The 19,246-nt window shown below is 42.2% G+C and overlaps 1 long non-coding RNA gene across 1 annotated transcript in view; it reads right to left on the bottom strand.

The window, feature by feature from the left end:
- LOC114019389 overlaps nucleotides 1-19,246 on the bottom strand; it is a 214,624-nt gene that overhangs the window by 3,500 nt on the left and 191,878 nt on the right. The window contains exon 2 of the long non-coding RNA XR_006285098.1: nucleotides 81-200. This is a non-coding gene — a long non-coding RNA (uncharacterized LOC114019389). The remainder of the gene's footprint in view (nucleotides 1-80; nucleotides 201-19,246) is intronic.

A 19,246-nucleotide genomic window follows, 5' to 3' on the forward strand; every position in this document is an offset into this window, starting at 1 on the left:
ATTGTTAATATACTGTGTCTTTAAAATTCTGCAAAAAAATTGTGCATTGCATTGTAGAAGGTAAATCCAGGAACACCCACCTGCTAGTTCGGGTGTCAGGTAATGTGATGGTCTTGAAGGAACACACTTTTTTTGCTGCTGCTTCTTAAATTGAGACTAACTTTTGTAAGTCAGGTCTTTTGATCTGCAAGGAGGACAACCTAGGAGAGATAGTAAAGTGTTCAGGGCAAATTCTTCATCACTGGGAGTCTTTAAATTAAGATTTCTAAATTAAGATTTCTAAAGATTTCTAAACTGCATGTTCTAGCTCAACCACAAGCTCTTGATCTCAATGCAAAACTCACTGGGTGAAATTCTTTGGACCTGTGCTAGGCAGGGGGTCAGACACGAGGATCATAATGGTCCCTTCTGGCCTTAAAATATACAATATAGCTCCTGGAAGTAATGTTAAATTCACCTCCGTGCAAAGCCCTGTGATAAAGCTTTGCGCACAATTTTACCCAAAGTGCTTAGAAGGACCTAGGCCACCCCTCCATCCCAAGAAGATTTATGGGCAGTAGCCTAAATTCCATGGATTAAAACAGCTGTTCCAAGGCAATTCTCCTCCCCTTCTATCCTTCAAAGTTTTTGTTGCGCTTATAACTAGAGGAAATAAAAAGCACAGCCTTCTTCCCCAGGGTTATGGAATGCAGGAAGAGCTTAACATTTTTCTTACTTTGCTCTCATCAGTATTTATAGGAGGAGTACAGTCTGCATTTAGAATGCACACTTCCACCAAAGATATTGTGAAGCTTTGCTGGTCTTGTCTATCGACTACTCAAGACATGCTGGGGCCAGTGATGACTTCTCTGCATGTCCTAAGGGTTAAATATCCCATCTCCAGTAAATAATGCCCAGGATACAGTGAATGTGAGCAGGCATCCTGAAGTGTGGCAAGTGCAATGTCTTCTAAATTACAACAATATATATCCTGGAACAGGATTTATCAAAGGAAATGCTGACTCTACAAGCTGCTAATATAAATCATCACTTGGATGGCAGGACATATAAAACTGCCTTGACATTTGGAATGGTTTGGTGCGTGCATGGCTTCAAAGCAGTGCATGTAGCCAAGGAATCACTGGCTCCTGATATGGAGCAATGCTTTTGGTGCACACCTAATCCACACTTACGGTGTGGGTACATGGGCAGGGTCTAGCAGCAAACACACAGACTCTAAATGGGTATTAGTAAATACCCAAGTTCCACCATAAAAGGATTACATGACTCTTCTCTGGCGCCAGGAATGCACATTATATTACCAAACAAAGAAAATTATGCAAAGATAGGCCCAGAGGCAGAATACCCATGATCCACTCATACTTGTAAATACTGGCCAAATGCTTACTAACCACAATTAATTACCTGTCTCTGCTCATTTTCTTAAATGATCAAAGTAATGTATCCACTGATTCCAAATCAGAGCTGAAAGTCATTATGTTGCACAAGGTCACATTAATATGCCACTGCTGCAGAGCCCAATCCTGCCACCCTTATTCATGGAAGTAGCCATGACTCACATAAGTAATCATGTCAAATAAGTCAAACAAGGGGTATTATTGGAAGGATCACTGGGTTAGGCCTGGATTTCTGAAGGAATAAGGTAGTTAGGATGTACCGTATAGCAAAGGTGGTATAAGATTGTTCATAGATTCTTCCTTCTCGACAGCCCCATCCTACACTCAATAAATGTTTATGAAATCAACCACAGAGGGATGAGTAGACCATTATGAGGAGTTTCGAAAAGAAATAGTGGCCCATTGGCTCCCTTTTGAACGGCGCAGGAGATAAAATGGAAGCCTACTCACTTCCCAGACAATAGCCACAGTGAATACGATGACCCTTACAAAAAGATATCTGTTACTTGGTGCCTAAAGTCCCAAGCCCTCTACCACGTCAATACATGTCCCTTTTTAGCACTAACTATGCAAAGAACCCTTCATCCAAAACGATCATGTGAATATTTTTTTTGTATGGGGCATGGTTTTGTACCAGGAATAAAGCATTGAGGGGCTCTGTCACTTAAAACTAAGCTTTGTCCCCAGGTAGTTTTCCTACAGTTGTCCTTCACTCCTTTGAAACTTAGGTGGTCAGTGGACTGCAGAAGGTGGAAGAGCATCAGCATGCTGAAGCTGAGGATCTGGATCTGAACATTCCAAAGCCTGGGGTGTTCAGAACTGCAGTTACAATGTTAGCCCATCTATAGTGGAAAGCACAGAGCAACACTGAGATCCAAAGATCACTGAAGTTAGTGGGAGTCTTTCCGTTGATTTCAGCAGATTTTTGATCAGGCCATTAGCTTCCAACTCAAACATTTCAGCACAGGTTTGCTCAGAAATTGGCCATGGTTCACTCCAAAAGCATCACAAATTTTAGCAGACCTTGCTCAAGGTTTGGATATTCTTATGAAAGCTTTGCATGTCTCCTCTTAATGAGATGTTATCCAGGCATTGAACTAGGTTGAAGGAGAATATTTTTTGAAAGTGAGCATAAAAGGGCTGTGCACACTGACGATGCAGATCCATTAAAACGTGAATGAATATTTACAGTGATTTCCTTTTATTTCAGCAATTATCAGGCTCTCTATTTCATCATGCTGCTTCTCTAGTTTCTTATATTTCTGGATAATGTTCTTGCTTTCATTTGTAATCACTCTTTATTCAGTGTGGAAGATGACTTTTTCCAATGTTGTTCCTTTGTATATCTTAACATGGAATGGATTAGATGTGTATTGGCCTTTTTCTTTTAGTACTTATTTAACTGCTTGCAAGTTTCAGGGATTTATATCCCAATAGATTTAATTCCAGGATTATAGGTATCTAGACATCCAGTAAATCATTTAAGACTTTAACAGCATATAGGTTTGAGTCATTTCTAAATAACCCCACTGATTAGCTATATAGCTAAAACTATATTTAACTAGGACTGCCAGATGTGGGTAAGAACTATGAAGTAATACAGAATACTAATTTAGGGTCTGATCCTAGTTCCATTGAAGTCAATGACAAAACTCCCATTTATTTCAATGGGAATAGGAAGAGACCCTTGAATCTTATTGCTTTGGAAGCTTTTAGTCTTCCTAGACAAACTCTAATCTAATCCTCCTCCTTCTAATTTAAAGGCCAGCTCCTCTTCCCCTAACTATAGCACTCTTGTACGTAGATAAACATTGTCAGGTTGAGTTGACCCCAAACTTAAGTTTCTAAAGAAAAATATATGAACTACAGAAATGTTTCAGTGATTATTTTTGTGAATTCCAGTGAAAGCAGCACTCTTGGTTTGGAGTTAAACTTTCCTGGGCATCATTTGCAATCCAAACATTGCAGCATTGTGCTAGTGCATGAGAACTAATAAGCAACAGAAAAAAGCATAACTGACTTCTCTGCTTTCATTGTCTGAGCTTAGTGAATAAAAAATAAACAGCATTAAAGATTAGATTTTTAAGATCCCTTTGAGCTGAATAATCAAAATTAATTCCACAGGTAAGCCACTTTGTGTTTTTAACTATAGCCTTAAATTTGAGGGTGTCCATTTAGAGATGGAAAGCTGAGTGAGGATCTGTTTGCTGGAAGGAGTGCCTAGTCAAAGGATGAAGCCCTGACAGCTCTCACCAGGGATGTCTAAAGAGTTGTCATTCTGCATTTTAGGTAAGGTGCTGTTTTTCTGGCAACACATCCAAGAGTGTTGGAGACATGTGGGTGTTTCAAGGCCAAGGTTCTGTTCTCATTTTGAGAACCAAGCTGAAGATAAACCAATAGTTTCACGTATTTGCACAATTCTAAGTCTCACCCTCATCCTTTGGTTTTGGACAGTGGGATATGGTTCATTACTGCCTGAATTCCTGATGTTAAATAGAGAGTGTTACTGCTCAGTGGTACAAACTACAGCACAGAGGCTGTTTACCTCATGCAGGGAAATAATCCAGTTGCTCAGACAGAGCCTGGAGGAAAGTAGCCCTGTGTTTGGGGTGTGGTGAGCTGGTAAATCTGGGAATCCCTCCTACCCTTTAGGGCAGGTGCTTGTTTAAACTTTATTTATATGGGGCGGTGTCTCAGGCGTAGGCCTGGAGAAAGGGCTATGGCCAGAACTATCCTGTTATTCTACTGCTGTAGAACAGATATAAAAGGGCATCTCCAGACAGAGATTTTTCACTGCTGTGGGTGTCAAAGTAGAGTTTACCTGAGGTAACTGTAAGTGTAAAAGTAAGGTGTGTGGTCTAGAGAAAGGTATGGTTAGATGAGCAGCTCTTCCCTTCAAATCAAGCTTGAATGAAGCCCACAACTGCAGGGCTTTAGGCACATGCCTGAGGAAATGGTGATGAGTCAGGTGCATCAACCAAGGAATAACCCAGGGAAGCACTGAGTCTCAGCGGCATACCTTGGAGTCATAATTCCCTCCCTTGTTTTGGGTGGGGGGATGGGGTTAGTAATTTAAAGATGACCTTTAAAAGCATATTACAACATCCCATGCAGTAGCTCAGTTATGTAGGCCAGTGAGAGGGGGTATGAAACTAAGGCTCTGCCTTTCTCCACCCACGTGCTCTGGAGAAAGAGTAAGCAGGCCATGCAAGGATGTTATGTAAGGGGGCTTCATATTCCTGCACACGTGTAGGGTCCAAACCACAATCTAGCCCTCCGTGTTTTGCTATTTAATATTCTTTGCAAACTACTGCTTACCTAAGGCCATGGCATAAGCTATTCCATCCTTTTAGACAGGTTTGCCTTCAATTATGCAAGAATGCAGGTTTTAAGAGAATGAACACAAAATATAGTCTAGATATGAAGAAATAATGCATTAAATTGGTATTGTACCTTCCTATTCTGATTCATACATTTCACTTGGACCAGACCTGCCAAACACCAACACCTAAATCCACTGACAATTCTATAACAGATTTCACCCTGAGTATGATAGATAAGAATTTCAGAAACGTACGTGAAAGATTGAAAGAAAGTTACCCCGGACTGCTCTTGTTTAATTTCCTTTCCAGTTTCCTAAAAACCAGTTGCATAAATGAATGTCATTAGAAAGATACGGGGCCTAATTTGGGCCATTCCACAGAACTGCAATAAGCAGTTGCAGTCTATACTTTTCGAGTAACACCACATTTATGCAAACTGCAACAATCCCTTTTGCCGTGATTTGTGGACTCCAGTGCCAGAAGACCTAACCTCACTCTCATGCAACAGTGAACGAGAGAGAAGGGAAAGGAAGAAGGAAAAAGACAGAGAAACAAATCGGTTGCTGCCTCAGCATATAGACTGCAAGACAAATAAAAAACATTTTTTTAAAAAGTGTTAATAAAATACCCACTAGGAACAGAAAGGCAGATGAGAGCTGATAAGTTGGCCATAGGGCCTTCTGCAGGCTCTGGCAGAGAGAACTGAGCCAGGATGACACGTCAAGAAACTGAACTATGTTGACATGGCTTGTATTTTCTTAAATTCCCTACTCTTTTTTTCTATAAAAAGTATTGTAAAATATAAAAACTTTGGTCTACAGTAAAGTACAGATCTCCTAAGCATCTTATGCCAGAGCCTTGTAACAAATGAAAGAGCAACTGATATATTCTGGTAAATATTCAATGTGTTATATTTGCCATTTAATCTCCTCTAATTTTTCTCAGTAAGGCAGGAATCCAACTCTCACTGAGATCAGTGGAAAGTCTTCAGTATAACCTGAACTGAGTCCTACATTATTCTGAGATTTTTTAAAAGACCAGTGATATTAAAATAGCTAATTGGGAAATGTTGGGGTTAGGTTTATTATTTTTTTTTTGTCTCTAGGTAATGGCGTTTGATCAAAATCTCATTGAAGACAATGGGATTCAGGGGATTACTCATCATGTGAAAATTACCAGGTGCTAATCAGGGCCTCAAACTGTAGTGTTTTGAATGATTAATGGCGAAAACAGTAGAGCTTTTATAAAAAGTTAGGCACAATAAACAAGCCTTTAAATGCCTTACAACTTCATAGACTAAACCCAGGGGTCCACACTGACAATGCTTAGCACACTGTACACTAGTGTCTGCTTTAAACCAAAATTCCAAAATGCCCTTTTTTTTCAGAGAAGCAGCTCAGTAGTAACTTAAATGGTATTTGTGTCTTTAAATTCAGTTTGGATTCCTCGCCCCCTCTGATTTTTGGGAACTGGGAGCTTTTCAGTGTGAATCTTTAAATTGTTCAAACTGAAAGGCTGTAACGCAAAAGATTTTCCTATTAAATCTTTTTATTATTATTTATTATTATTATTGGCATGATCTTTGTTTGGTATTTTAATCATTACCTAACTGAGACCTATACTGCTGCACAGCACATAATCTGTTTTCACATTTTAAATGAGCACAGCCATGCAGAGACTGAAGTTTCAAAGAGTTTCTCAGAAGTCCATCTAGTATTGTTTCTAACCAGTGAACTGCACAAATACCAGTACAATAGAGTCAAAGGCTGGCAGGTTAAAGGGGTATTCCTCATACAGCGAGCACTCTAATGAAGGGATGTTTCAGACAAATGGGCTTTCATTTGCTTTAGTAGTAGGTTTGTTTTATTGTTATTTTGGTGCTCACTCCACATTCTTTGAGGGGTGAAGTAGCCATGGCTAGAGCCAAGTGAAGGAGCAAATTCGGATCCCCTTCATGGGGACAGGTGGTCTGAAAGGCAGCAGAATAGTCTGGTTTCACTGCACAGAGGGAAGGTGTGGTGTCCTGTGATCACGCAACGCTTAAGGAGCTTGCAGAGATCTGCTTTATTTTGTGTCCGGTTCCAGCTGGCTGTGAGTAAGAACAAGAGCTTCACAGATCCCCTCCCAGATTCTCTGTCTGTGAAGCTCAGTTCTTAAAAGCACAGCTTCTAATACCACAGAGAAGGAAGATGTGAAGAATGCATGGCTGGGAGCTTGCACCCCTAAACACAGTGAAGCTGTTCTATGCTACACCTTCCTCCTTGCCAGCACAGGAACTGATCTCTAACCATGGCCCCTGGGGTGGTAGCCACCCCCAGAGTGCTAAAGAGGACGAAGTCTCAATGAGGTTCTTTCCACACAGGTTTCTCTCCAACTGTTTTATCAGGATGCATGGGGAGTTTTGGTGGGGCTGGCCTACAAACCTTGGAATTCAGAGGGATCCAATTGGGTCTATGGAAGGCCAGAGCCACCCATGCAGTATCTGCCTCTGCACCAGCTCTGGGTCTCCAGCAACCCCACCTCCAGTCTTGGGAGATAAGCCAAGTGGAACTTCACTGACAGGGCTCATTCAGCCAGAAGAGAGCTTTGGCGGTATTTCTTTTCTGCCCGGAGCTGCAGGGTCAATGGGAACCCATCTTCTCCCTCCCTTTTACCAACCTGTCCACTAGCACAGATTCCAACAGCCATGGAGAGCTCTTGTATGGCCTAGAGAGTGAGGGTGGATTTAGGGGCAGGTCAATGCCTCTGTGGAGGTGACCAACCCATTCCCTCTGGGGGAACACTGGGGGAGTCACATAGACCCATTCCATATGGGGTCTTTAGAGCACCTCGGGGCATTACTGGGCAGCCCAATAACAAGGTTTGGTACCATGACACAATGGGGAGATATTAGAGCAAATAAAGCACAGAAAGAGCTCATTAGTCCTTTCAGCTCAGTCATTTTCTTACCTAAACAACGAAGGCCTATTCAGGGTCCTTTACTGAAAGAAGTTAGGCAAGTGCAGACGGCTTGATTCAGCCAGCCGCCACACTGGCAACAAGTTTACACAATCTCTCCTCCCAAATGCAAGAGGTTGAACTTGTAGGAATAATTGCACCCCTCTGGCCAAGGTGACAGGGGAACAGTTAAAGAGGTAATCAAAGCAGAGATAAAAGGGGAAAGCAACCTAATTTTATATAATTAGATCAAAGAGGTAATATAGATTTCAGGATCACAGGGAAAGGATTGGCCAAAACATTATGTATTAATTTTTATCTCAGAACTGTACTTATCAAACTAAACCATACTTATGTAAAAAGCAAGCGCATAAATCTTACCTCATTGTCATCTGGAAACTCATAGCAACTGCTAATTATATTATATATCTTCCAAAACTATGTACAGTCATTGCCGGCTCCAGGTACATTACCATTTATTACATTCACAAATATGATTTGCTTTTGGGGACCAGGATTTTTCTGCTCTATAAAGGCAGCTGTGCAAAATGAAACAATTAAAATAAACAGCCACTCAAGCAGACACAGCATAGTGTCCTCCAACATCTGGAAGAATCAAAATGGGGTTTTGCAAACCAGTCATAAGCAAATAATGATGGTCAGATCCCCAGTTGACTGAAGTCAACACTGCATTGAGCAGGACTCCCACTGAAGTCAGCATGAGTTATTAACTTTAATGGAGCCACTCTGATTTGCACCGACTGAGGATCTGGCCTTCAGGACTCAAACTTGTTTACCTGCTAACTGAGCCATTTTGCTTTGGTTTACTCAGCTGGGCCAATGACTACTTCAGACTTCCATATGGGGACAAACTCATCCATCAAAAGCCACAGAGTGAGACTGGGTCTGAATTTGGCCCAGAATCAGCTGTTAATTCTCCTGTCCATTGGAAAGAATCAGTGTCATCTTTCTCTTTAGCTTAAAAATATCTTAATAAAGAGACACTTGAGCTGCTGAGTAGGAGGTACAAACTTCCAAGTTTAACTCCAGCTTTGATACTGACTTCCCTCCTTTGCTTAAGGGAGCGTTTATCTTTACCTTGGTTGCCCTATTTGTAAAATAAGGATGAGAATAAAAGGAAATTGAGTAACCACAGGATTGTGAGGGTTAATAAATTAATATATGTTCAGCATTTGAAGATGAAAAGTGCTACCATGCATAAATCCTAAATATTATTTACACATATGTGGGAACAGCAATTTGGAAACAACCTAATTGGATCTATTCAAATTTATTCCATATCAATCAAGCACTGAGCAAATTCCTACTGGAACTGCTGGGAGTTACATGGGCAAAAGACTGAAGGATTAGGACAGTGAGCACCTAAGTAATTTAGGACCCCACATTCCATTTTCAAAAATGACTTAGAGACTTAGGAGCCTAAGGCTCATTCAAACTCAATGGAATTTAAAATTCTAAATCACTTTGGAGCTTTTGAAAATTTCACCCCCTGTAATTAGTCAATTTTAAGGCAACCCTTGTCAAGTACAAAAACGTTGTTTCCAACAAAAGTGCTTAATTATTCAATTTAGATAAATAATGTAGATCTGAATGGTCTTAAGTTTTACAAGGCCAAGTGATAACTTTGTTTGCATGCCTATTTCTTGGGGTTTACATGATTATTAATTTATTAATTATTAATTATATTATTATTATTTATTATTGGGGGGTAAACCGCAGAGCTCTAAACCAAATCACTTCTAATTATTTAGCATTGGGGGCTGAAATTTTACTGTAGGCAAAACCTAAGCATGGTCTGTTAGTTAAATCAGGGAGTTGGAATCCCAGCTTCTCTTCCCAACTCTTACATAGATTAATTCTGTGAAGTTACTTTACTTTGTTGGGGATATGATACTATGTTGCTAGTGTGCCCATGATGCTCAGTGGGATTTGGCCCCGTGTGAACTATTATTTGTAAAGCATTTTGATATCCTTGACTGAGAGATGGTGTATCAGTGCAAAGTCATGATCATAATTGTCCCTTCTGACCTTAATATCTATGAATCTATGAAATGAAGACACTGTCATGTGCTTTGTTGTTTCAGGGTCTGTTCCTGCACGTTGCAGAGGGCCTTCCATTCCCGTTGAAGTCAATAGGTGTAGAGGACCTTCAGTATCTTGCACATCCATAGGTATACAGCAATCTGCAGGATCCCCATTAATTTCAGTTGGAAATGTGCCTGAGTAAGAATGGCAGGAATGACAACTGGATCAAGAGTAAAAGGAAACACATTTGCAGGCTTTTCCAGCACTCGCAGCATTTCTGATCTAACACTGAGCTGTGGAAAAGATTAAAGAAGCCAAAGGCCAAAAACCTGTTTCAACTAGTTTAGCGGGTCCAAAGTTTCCTCCAAGATCTTGGGCTATAGCTCCCAGATATTGCAGAGGCATAACACTGAGAGAGTCCCATAGATAAGACAGTATGTATTCTAGATGAAGGGAAAACATACAGTGAACTACTTTGAACCTTGCCTGTAATTAATGTCTGATTACTACAGTTATCTCACTGCACAAGAAGCTAAATATGACATTTAAAAAACTATTAGGAGAAAAACCAACTGCAAGTATGGTGAATGGGGAGGAAATAATTATCTTCCCTTGCCGAAGTCAAAGTGACAGACTGAATTTTGTTCCTGCTCCCATTGAATTCTGAGAACTTCCATCAACTTCGAGTGAGCAGTTAGTGTACAGAAGGGCATATGCGCAGGGTAGAGAGATGTAAGAAGCAGTAATGCAAAGCTTTTGCTTACCCACAGTTGCACATGTCATCCAAGGGTTGTTTCCTCCACTCTGCTATAACATGGGTTTTAGTCCTATTAATGAGTGTAATTCTGATGCCCATGCTCAGAGCTGGATCCAGCTTCAGTCAAATAAACAGAAATCTTTCCATTCACTTCTGTGGAGTTTCACGAAGGACAAATGTAGTCCTCTTTGATGAACTGCAGTGAACAATTTAACTAATACTGCTCCTTGAGATAAAAAGTGCCAGAAGCCTATTTTGCCATTCTAAACCTTTAGGCCTGGTCTACACTACAAATTTATGTTGGATTTAGCAGTGTTAAATCGAATTAACCCTGCACCCATCCACACAATGAAGCCATTTTTTTCGACATAAAGGGCTCTTAAAACAGATTTCTGTACTCCTCCCCAACGAGGGGATTAGTGCTGAAATAGACATCACTGTTTCAAATTTGGGTTAGTGTGGACGCAATTCGAAGGTATTGACCTCTGGGAGCTATCCCACAGTGCACCATTGTGACCGCTCTGGACAGCACTCTGAACTCAGATGCACTGGCCAGGTGTACAGGAAAAGCCCCGGGAACTTTTGAATCTCATTTCCTATTTGGCCAGGCGAGCTCATCAGCATAGGTGACTGTGCAGTCCGAGAATCAAAAAAGAGCTCCTGCATGGACCGAACGGGAGGGACTGGATCTGATCGCTGTATGGGGAGAGGAATCCGTGCTATCAGAACTACGTTCCAAAAGACAAAATGCCGAAACATTTCAAAAAATCTCCGAGGCCATGAGGGACAGAGGCTACAGCAGGGACGCAACACAGTGCCACGTGAAACTTAAGGAGCTCAGACAAGCGTACCAGAAAACCAAAGAATCAAACAGACACTCCAGGACAGAGCCCCAGACATGCCACCTCTACGCTGAGCTGCGTGCAATTCTAGGGGGGGCCACCACCACCACCCCACCCCTGTCCGTGGACTCTGATGATGGGGTACTCCCCGCCATGACTGAGGATTTTGCAAACGGGGAAGATGAGGAGGAGGAGGACGAGCTTGAGGAGAGCACACAGCACACCGTTCTCCCCGACAGCTAGGATCTTTTTATCACCCTGACTGAAATACCCTCCCAACCCAGCAAAGCTGGAGAAGGGACCTCTGGTGAGTGTACCTTTTTAAATATAATACCTGTTATAAAAGCAAGCGTTTTTTAATGATTAAGTAGCCCTGAGGACTTGGGATGCATTCGTGGCCAGTACAGCTACTGGAAAAGTCTGTTAATGTGTCTGGGGATGGAGCGGAAATCCTCCAGGGACATCTCCATGAAGCTCTCCTGGAGGTATTCTAAAAGCCTTTGCAGAAGGTTTCTGGGGAGAGCAGCCTTATTCCGTCCTCCATGGTAGGACACTTCACCACACCATGCTAGTAGCAAGTAATCTGGTATCATTGCATGACAAAGCCTGGCATTGTATGGTCCCGGTGTTTGCCGGCATTCAAGCAACATCCGTTCTTGATCTCTCTGTGTTATCCTCAGGAGAGTGATATCGTCTATGGTAACCTGGTTGAAATAGGGGAATTTAATTAAGGGGACATTCAGAGGTGGCCATTCCTACTGGGCTGTTTGCCTGTGTCTGAAAAGAAATCCTCCCCGCAGTTAGCCACGCGGTGGGGGTGGGGGCATTGGTGCTGAGCTGTTCGCATTTGGCTAGCAGGGATCTTCCCTGATACCAGCCACGCGGTGGGGTGAGGGGTAAAGCAATCATCCCAGAGAATTGGAATGGGGAGGGTGGTTAGTTTGGTTTCTGCTGCTGCACATTAACAGGAAAACGAATTCTGTTGCCCGGCCCTGCGTGTGTGATCTCTAACACCAAAGCTGCAGGCACTCAATATAATATGCAAAATGCGACCTTGTACCAAAATCACATATGCTATGTAATGTGAATAGTGTTGTTCACTGTGAAAGAGTACAGCCATTGTTCTGTAAAATGTATCTTTTTAAATACTTCACTCCCTTTTTTTCCTCCATCAGCTGCAAATGTTTCAAGCCTTCCTCCTCTGTCCCAAAGGCTATCTCAGATAAGGCGGCGAAAAAAACACACACGCAATGAAATGTTCTCTGAGCTCATGCAGTCATCCAGCACTGACAGAGCTCAGCAGAATGTGTGGAGGGACACAATAGCAGAGTACAGGAAAGTGGCCAATGAATGTGAGGCGGCAGGAAGATCAGAGGAGGCATGAGGCAACGCTAGGGCTACTGCGGGATCAAATGGACATGCTCCGGCATCTGGTGGAGGTTCACGAATGGCAGAAGGATCACAGAATGCCGCTGCAGTCCCTGTTTAACTGCCCTCCCTCCTCCCCAAGTTCCATAGCCTCCTCACCCAGACGCCCAAGAACGCAGGGGGGAGGCTCCGGGCACCCAACCACTCCACCCCAGTGGACAGTCCAAGCAACAGAAGGCTGGCATTCAAGAAGTTTTAAAGTGGCCTTTTCCTTCCCTCCTACCCTCCTCCCACACCCCACCTGGGCTACCTTGTGAGTTATCTCCCTATTTTTATAATCAATTAATAAAGAATACATGTTTTTTAAACGATAGTGACTTTATTTCCTTTGCAAGCAAGCTGTGATCGAAGGCGGGAGGGTGGGTGGCTTACAGGGAATTTAGAGGCAACCCAGGGGGTGGGTTTTCATCAAGGAGAAACAAACAGAAATGTCACACAGTACCCTGGCCAGTCATGAAACTGGTTTTCAAAGCTTCTCTGATGCACACCGCTTCCTGCTGTGTTCTTCTAACCGCCCTGGTGTCTGGCTGTACGTATTCAGCGACCAGGCGATTTGCCTCAACCTCCCACCCCGCCATAAACGTCTCCCCCTTACTCTCACAGAGATTGTGGAGCACACAGCAAGCAGCAATAACAATGGGAATATTGGTTTCATTGAGGTCTGAGCGAGTCAGTAAACTGAGCCGGCGACCCTTTAAACGTCCAAATGCGCATTCTACCACCATTCTGCACTTGCTCAGCCTATAGTTGAACAGCTCCTGACTACTGTATAGGGTGCCTGTGTATGGCTTCATGAGCCAGGGCATTAAGGGGTAGGCTGGGTCCCCAAGGATAACTATAGGCATTTCAACATCCCCTGCAGTTATTTTCTGGTCTGGGAAGTAAATCCCTTCCTGCAGCCATTTAAACAGACCAGATTTCCTGAAGACGTGAGCGTCACGAACCTTTCCCGGCCATCCCACATTGATGTTGGTGAAATGTCCCTTGTGATCCACCAGTGCTTGCAGCAACATTGAAAAGTACTCCTTGCGGTTTATGTACTGGCTGCCCTGGTGGTCTGGTCCCAAGATCGGGATATGTGTTCCGTCTATAGCCCCACCACAGTTAGGGAATCCCATTGCAGCAAAGCCATCTAGTATGACCGGCACATTTCCCAGAGTCACTACCTTTGATAGCAGCAGCTCAATGATTGTGTTGGCTACTTGCATCACAGCAACCCCCACAGTAGATTTGCCCACTCCAAATTGATTACTGACTGACCGGTAGCTGTCTGGCATTGCAAGCTTCCACAGAGCTATTGCCACTCGCTTGTGAACTGTGAGGGTTGCTCTCATCTTGGTATTCTTGTGCTTCAGGGCAGGGGAAAGCAAGTCACAAACTTCCATGTAAGTGCTCTTACGCATGAGAAAGTTTTGGAGCCACTGGGAATCATCCCAACCCTGCAACACTATGTGGTCCCACCACTCTGTGCTTGTTTCCCGGGCCCAGAATCGGCGTTCCATGGCATAAGCCTGACCCAGTAACACCATGATCTCCAAATTGCTGGGGACCATGGTTTTAGAGAAATCTGTGCTCATTTCCTCATCACCACGCTGCCGTCGCCTCCTCACCTGGTTTTTCAGTTGCTGGTTCTGCATAAACTGCACGATAATGCGCGAGGTGTTTACAATGGTCATAACTGCTGCGGTGAGCTGAACGGGCTCCACGCTTGCTGTGCTATGGCGTCTGCTCGGGCAATCCAGGGAAAAGGGCGCGAAATGATTGTCTGCTGTTGCTTTCACGGAGGGAGGGAGGGTTGACTGACGACATTTACCCATAACCACCCGCAACAAATTTTGGCCCCATCAGGTATTGGGAGCTCAGCCCAGAATTCCAATGGGCAGCGGGGACTGCAGGAACTGTGGGATAGCTACCCACAGTGCACCGCTCAGAATGTTGATGCTTTCTACGGTACTATGGATGCACACCACCGAATTAATGTGCTTAATGTGGACACGTGCACTCGACTTTATACAATCTGTTCTCAAAAATCGACTTCTGTAAAATCGGAGTACTTTTGTAGTGTAGACATGGCCTTAGATACTGAGCCTAATATACTTGAGCTGCTAGATGATCACATGAAGGTGGTGGAAGTATTTTTTAATGTTATTCCAGTAGCGTCTAGTGGCTCCAAACAAGATTGAGACCCCATTGGGTTAGGCACTGAACAAACATAGAGTAAGTGACAAGAGCTCAGTCTGAAGAGACAAGATAGACAAAAAGTGGAAGGGGAAACAGAAAATAGCATTAGATAAACTCGGCATTTTTTCTATAATTCTTCATATGTTATCTCAATACTTTACTCACACTCTCACAACTTTAGTTTTGAAGGAACTATCTGTGGATTTAAGTTTTTTTGCTTTTTTGTTTAACATATAGCAAAAGATTGCCTTTTATTCCCTTTTCTTATTTCATATCAACAAATTCCTTCCTTTCTCGCTCTCCATTATCTATCTATCTAAATATCTATAGGAGTTATTTGATGTCCTTAGCAAATTAATTGCTGGATTTCTCCTCTTCTCATGTACCTAGCTCTAGGCTATGACATTTCTTGACATATTACTTTTCTTTTACTTGTTAATCCCTGGCCAACAAAAAAGTGTACAGCTCTAACTTTGCCGAGAGTCAAGGAAACCCAGAAACTTTCATTAAGGTTGAAATCATCTTAAATCTGATGTCCAACTTCTCTCCTATATAGAAAGATGTGAAGGATCTCTTTGACTGATGATAAACAGTGGCTACAGCTACCCAGCAGGTTCAAACACTAATAAATGGATGTTGAGTTTGAATTCAGTTATTCAAATATCATCAAGAAACAGGTTCAAACCAGGAAATAATTCCAAATCTCCAAATTGTAAAATCTCCATATAAATACAGTAGAACCTTACACAAAATGTGAATCTCCACTGGTGGTTAGATTTGTAAAATCACTGGGAGAGGGCATGTATCATATTTTATGTTTGGAAATGGCACATATATGTACAGCACAAGAGGCATTTGCTAACTAATAAATAATCAATGGCGTGAAAGTCGCAGACATCTTCAGTTATTTCAATTAAGTCTTCGTCTTTTTACAGAAATTTTACTCCACTTCAAATAAAGATTCATCCCATTAGAAGCATATTCCACTGTGCTCACTGGCTTGGAATGGAACAATTTATGTCTACCAGCTAGGTATTTACTTTCTGCATTCCAAAGATGGTATCACCTCCCCATTACTCTCTGCTCTGGCTGATCAAGAAGTGTTGCCTCTATTCAATGTGTTGGCAGCAGTCCCCAGTCTCGCTGCAGCTACTCTACGGGAGTCCCCTCTATACATAAAGAAATGGCACATTACATACTTCCATTATCAGACCTCTGTGACTGGCGCAGAATGTGAACTGGGTGTGGGATAGTGCACAAGCATGCTGTAGGTCCTAGCTATCCTGGCACGCTTTTGCCTGAAAGGATAATTACGGAGATGATGTAGAAGATAATGGTGGATATAAGTCTTCCAGTGTTGTCTTTGGTCATGAAGTTATGTATGGATCTTCTACATATTGTTCAGCATGCTTCAGACCATGAATGATGCTTTTATAAATGGAATAATATATCAATAGCATGTTTAACTAGGATCTCACAGACATTATAGAGGAGAAGGTGGAAAATAACCCAAGTTTTTAACAACCATTGGATGATGCAGAAAGGAAAAGCTGTGTGGGATTTCCTTTGCGATGTTCCAGGAACATGTCCCAGGCATTAGGTCAGCATAATCTGGACATATCACCCAAGTGCAGGGTAGAGAGGAATTAGCAGCTTGTGCAGAAACATGCATTTAATGTTCAGACAAGGAAGAGCTTTAGTAGCAGTTGTGGATTTGCCAAGTGCCCAAAGAAACATGTAATGGGGGAGAGGAAAAATAAAAAACAGGGTTGGGGAAAACTAATCTGGAATATAATTTACTTTGTCCCTCTAGTTATAGACCGGAGCATTAAAGCGAACGGTAATCCCACTCCTTGCAGTATCCTCCATCTTGTTCAGATTTCATCCATGAACGAACAACTGGATTTGTACCAGACAACTAGAAACCTACCAAAAATACAACCCTTTAAAGTGTTTGCAGAACTGAAATTGGATAAAACATTCATGAGACAGATTTAGTAGATGTGACTTTCATACATGTTGGTGTGCAAGGAAAGAAATTTTACTGAAAATATTTCCCCAGGGTTCACAGGGTCTCTCTCTAGAAACTAGTTATACCCCATGTCCTATACATAGGTGACTGCATCATAGTTTTTCCTTTCTCTCTGGTATTATTAATTATTGGTTAAGTTTAAAATTCAGATACTCCACGGAGTGTGTGCTAAACTGGTTAGGTTTACTGTAACCACATTTTGATTTAAAATTATATTAATGAGCTATCCTGGAATATAAAGTACCATGTATGGGCTGAGAGCATGTTTGGGATGGAAAGCAGATATATTGATTCAATTCTTGGGAAAAGAGCTGTGATGTGTACACAGGGCTAAATTATGTCTGTGCATGTATTAGGCACACTTTGTGGGGAAAGGATGCCCAGCTGCAGTGACTGAGTGGTGGATTGAAGCATTCTGCCTATGCAATACAGACCCTACCAGGGGAGAGCTGGGAAGAGAAGGAACCCTAGTTTTCATTGCACTTCTTTTTAATGGTTTAGCTTGTGCTCCTCCCATCCTTGTGCACCTGTTGCCAGATGTTAGCAGGCTTGCAGGATGCCCAGGGCAGTGGCCATACTGTCATTGCAATTAGACACACCCTTTTTGGGCTGTAGACCATGGTTATCCATGCCAATTATCCCTCCAGTCCCTCCTTGCACTCAAGGGAGGGCCATGGGAGCAGTCTGATCTCAGTCAATCACATTTACAGATACAGAGGTACAGCTGCCATCTCAACCACCAGCAGAATATATCAGATATTTTCTTTTCTGTTAGCGTTCCCCAGTTAGTGCTACACACAGCACAGGCTACACCCTGTGAGCAGCACTATGTATATCCAGTATTTGCTGTGCCACTCACACGCTTGCTTGCTTAAAAAGCTAGGACAAGACACTGTTAATAAAGTGATTCCCACTTAACTGAGAGCTGGCAGCTATTAGCATCACTAAGGATTTATCCGCACCGCCACTGCTCTTATGACAATCTGTGTCTCTTTGAACATAATGCAATTTACTTTTCAGGCTATTACTTTCTGACAGTCTCCCTAATCAATTGGCAGACAAATCTGTGGCGGTCCCTAGCTGGCACTTTCCTAAGTGACAGTTTTACCATTGTGGCAGTTAGGACAGGGTGACTATTATGCTTTTTGATTCTTTAAAAATTCTAATTGGATGGCAATACCTCTAACCCAACAAGAATCCTCAGCAAGTACACTGGCAGTGAAAAACCACTTATGCTACAGAAGTACTAGTAGTTGATAATGGAGGACTTTATACAACCCTTATCTCTGTAAATGTCAGCTCCTTGTGCTCCCTAAATCTTACCTAACCTAACCTACAAAAGCCAGGTCACTGAGATATGCCATGTCAATTCCTGGTCAATGATGCAATCCCAGATAAAATAATACAGACCCACAGAGTTCACAAAAACTTAGGCTATGTCCACACTGCTAAACAAAACCCAAAACTGTGGCAGCCAGTCTCAGAGCCTGGGTCAACTGACGCTTTATTCCTACTGGGCCTGATTTCTATAGCTATAAACCAATCTCTTCAAACTGTAATTAACTAATAAAATTGCTTTCTAATCTCCAAGATGCCTAGAGCACATTGGACTCCATGGACAGTGGTTTTACTACTTGTTTATCTCACTGAATAAAATCAGTTATCAGGAATGCAACCTGTAAAATAGCGGGTGTTGACAAAAGGACCAAAGTCCAGGATCAGGATATTTAACAAACATTAACCGCTTCATCCCACTTCACTATTATTTCAATTTCACTTTTATTGCAGCCTAGATAGTAATTTACCATAGGCTGCAAATTACAGGTGAAGCAAGCTTAGCTCACCTCCTATCGGCCCAAGGGAGGAGAAACTCTCTTTTGTCTCCTGTGTGGCTGATGTTTACAGCCCATTAGGCAGATTATCTTTTAAATTGTATGCTTTTGGGGCCAGAGACCATGCCTCCCCTTACGTTTGTTGGTGGGTGCTTTGGATAACATAAATAATAATTGGTCATTTATAATGATCAGGTTTGTCTCTCACTAGATGTTGGCATGTATACGAGTGCCCAGTTTATTCCAGCAGTCACAGACTTTGCACATGCAGTAGGCATCATTTTCTCTGAGCCTTGGGTTTCCCTTCAGCAAAATGGGATTCAAATGTACCACTGTAAAGCACTTTCAGATCTTTGGGTGAAAGACCATATATAAATAAAATAATACATTGTATTCCTTGTTTTTAACTGAGAGTTAAAATGTCAGAAAATGTGCATTTCGTAATCAAATGTATGAGTTGAGTGATAAATT

This window comes from Chelonia mydas, chromosome 12, assembly GCF_015237465.2.
Source record: "Chelonia mydas isolate rCheMyd1 chromosome 12, rCheMyd1.pri.v2, whole genome shotgun sequence".
NCBI lineage: Eukaryota > Metazoa > Chordata > Testudines > Cheloniidae > Chelonia > Chelonia mydas.